This window comes from Erythranthe guttata, chromosome 4, assembly GCF_056151865.1.
Source record: "Erythranthe guttata isolate IM_541 chromosome 4, IM_541, whole genome shotgun sequence".
Taxonomy (NCBI): domain Eukaryota; kingdom Viridiplantae; phylum Streptophyta; class Magnoliopsida; order Lamiales; family Phrymaceae; genus Erythranthe; species Erythranthe guttata.
The window spans coordinates 9,414,350-9,417,619 of NC_142536.1; the positions used below are offsets into that span (position 1 = coordinate 9,414,350).

General features: G+C 32.7%; 1 long non-coding RNA gene across 1 annotated transcript; it reads left to right on the forward strand.

The window, feature by feature from the left end:
* Window positions 1–350: 350 nt before the first annotated feature.
* Window positions 351–2,755, forward strand: LOC148771090 (uncharacterized). The gene is made up of 2 exons (XR_016030845.1): window positions 351–761; window positions 2,538–2,755. It is a non-coding gene; the product is annotated as an uncharacterized LOC148771090 (long non-coding RNA).
* The last annotated feature ends 515 nt before the right edge of the window (window positions 2,756–3,270 follow it).

The window sequence follows — 3,270 nt, forward strand, 5'->3', positions numbered from 1 at the left end:
TTACGTGACTTATGTGAATAATTACATGTCTTGATTATTTGGTAAATTATTTTCGAAATGTGGTGACTTATGTGAATTATAAAAAGTGTGAGTATGATTATATATATATATATATATATATATATATATATATATATATATATATATATATATATATACATACACACGTATATACATGCATGCATACGTATACATACATACATACTAATACCTGCTTTATACATTTGAATATATATATATATATATATATATATATATATATGTCCGAAATTGTGTGTGTGTGTTCGGATGTGTGTGTGTATTAAGATGCAAGTTGTGATTTAAATTAAATAAATAAATTAGGTTAATTAGGCATGCACTTACACTTGGCAAATACTAATCATTTTACCTAAGCCTACACTCAACACTCTCATTAGTGAGATGAAGAGACACCCTTCATCTCTCTTCTTCCAACACCTCAACAATCACTTGTCTTCCTCTTCTCCTTCCACCGAAACAATCACCACCATCATCGGCCCTCCTCTCTCCACCTCACTTCACATTTTCAAAGAATTCCCAACATAAAAATGAGAGTTCCTTATTTAACTCTTGCCATAGACTACTCCAAAAATACCATCAAAACCACTTGCCTCCTTACGGGAGATCACAACTCTTCCCTCCTTGAAGCTCACACCATTTCCTTCACAATCAAGGTGGCTTGGTTGGACTTCGGTGCTTGAAAGCCCCCTCCCTTTCGGCTATTTCCTTTCTTCGATTTTAAGGTAAGAAATTTCTATTTCTTGCTGCAATTAAATGGCATCAATAGTATTGAAAGAATTTTCAAAGTTTCTAAAAGATTGGGAAAGATTTCGAAAAATTAGGGGTTTTTGAAGAAAAATGGAAATTAAGTGTTTCTTGCTAGCATGCATCATCTAGGTTGATAGTGGTTAGATACATCTTTTATTGGCCAAAAGCACAAAAATTTCAGATTTCAAAAAAAAGGATTTTCAAGAAAATGAGATTTTTAACTTTTTGTGGTTGCATGTGTAGATCTTCGAAAGTTTGGGCCAAATCTGTAGTTTTTGTAAAGTTTGTCCGAAAAATGTTTTCAAAACTGTTTTCTAACATTTATTGAACTAAAATTTCGGATTTAAAGAATTTTTGTAAGAAAAAGTTGATTTGGATATTCTATTAGGCTTGCATGTGTAGATCTAGAAATTTTGGGGCAAATTATGCAATTTCCGAAAGTTCTGCATAAAGTGTCTTTTCAACTTCATTTTCTGCATCTAGTAAAGTGGAATTTCAGATTTGTTAGGGGTTTTCATGAAAAAGTTGATTTTGAACTTCTAGTGTGGTTGCATGTGTGAATTTCGAAACTTTTGGGTCAAAACTGTAATTTCCGAAAAATCTCTCATTTTTAAAGTTTGCATCTGTTTTTCAGCAAGTATTAGATAGAAAACAAGTTTTACTTCTCAAGTTTTTAAATTTATTAGAGTTATATTAGAGTTTTGGATTTTAAATTGAAAAAGGGATTCCCTAGTTTTTATTTCAAGAAAATTCGAAACTTTGTAAGACTTTAAAATAATTTCAGAATTTTGGAATTTGAGTCAGTAGGAGTTCTAGGATTTAATTTGAGAAATTTTGGAATTAGTTTGCTAATATTTCGAAATTAGGACAATTTGCATACCATTTAACATGTTTTGTGCTTTAAGTTTTATGTTCTTGATTTAATGGTGATGAGTGATGAATTTTAGTATTTTAGTACTTTAATTACTGTGGGATGTGTTTAATGGTTGTGAGAAATTGATTGGAGTGGATTATTACCTAGATGTGGTAATAAGTCCATTAAATGAAGGTAAAAAGGTGTTTGTTCTTGAGCTTGCTTTGATGAGTAATTAGTGATGTTTAATGTGTTGATTGTGCATGTGTGTGTGCTGAAAATGTGTGAATGTGTGGGTGCTGATTGTGCATGGTGTGTGTGCCGTGTGTGGTTGTGTGCTTATGTGTGTGAATTTGGGATTTTTGCCCAAATCATAATTATGTGGTAAATTGTGATATTTGTGTGATTTGTGACACTTGATTGATATTTGTGATGTCATGTGTGGGTTATAGCATTATTTCGAAAAGTTGCATTAAATGATTTTTGTTTGAAAGATTAATGGAATATCGGGTAATAAACAACTCGGATATAGTGGGCCGGTATCCAACTAGGATGATGTGGTAGTGGTTTGATTCCACTTAGTGAAAACGGGCTCGTAACAGGTTTGTTATCCGGTACAGAAATTAATCTTTCACGGATCCGATAAACCGAAAAATGTGTTTTTCATGATTTTCACAAAAAGGGCATTTTAGTCATTTTGCATAATTACGTGATCTTATTAAATGATGTGTTTTCGTGAGATATGTGATTTGACCGATTGCCTTGTGTTGTGTGCGGATTGTGGGTAAGAACGGGTATACGATATTATATATATTATATATAACGTATTTCCAAAGTTCGATAATACTCGGATTTCTTACTGAGCTTTATAGCTCATATAGATGTCTTTTAATTGCAGGTAGTAGTAATCCTCAACCGGGATGGATCGAGTAGTGGATCGAGGTCTTGCCCGGAGTTTTGGAAGACGTACGAGGACCTATGAACGATGCTAGACTTTTGGTTATTTTCTTTTGGTGGTGTAAACCTAAACCGTAATATTTCCCTTTCGTACCTTTGAACTCGTTTTTCATTATGAATCGTACTTATTTCCTATCTTAATATATTAAGTTTCGTAAATTGTTATTTTCATGCCTTCGTTAGGAAACTTTCGGATTATTCACCAAAATAACCTTTCAAAAACTCTGATTATTTCTCGAACCAAAAACCGATAGTGATATTGTAGCACTCGAACGAAAAACCTCCTTTCGAAACTTATTTCCAAACCAAGATTTATATTCGGCTAAATCAATTCAACAAAGTTTTCGAAAATGCAAAGCCTTCAATACCCAAAAAGAACAAAGTTTTGATAATTGCATTTTCGCCCCATTTCAATGTTTCAATATTTACAAAGAGATCCTTTGCTTCCGCTAGTTTAATAAATATTCCGATAAACCGGTTCGATTTATCGCCCGACTAGAAGGGGGGTGCTACATATATATTTTTCTTGCTATTTTAATTTGCGTTTAATATTTTTGTGTAATTTAGTTAATCATCGTTAATTAGACTGTACATGGTGGACTTGAACATAGTTGTGAGAATCTAGCGCTTAGGATTAGACAATTGAATATTTCTCGTGTGATCGATATCTGGAC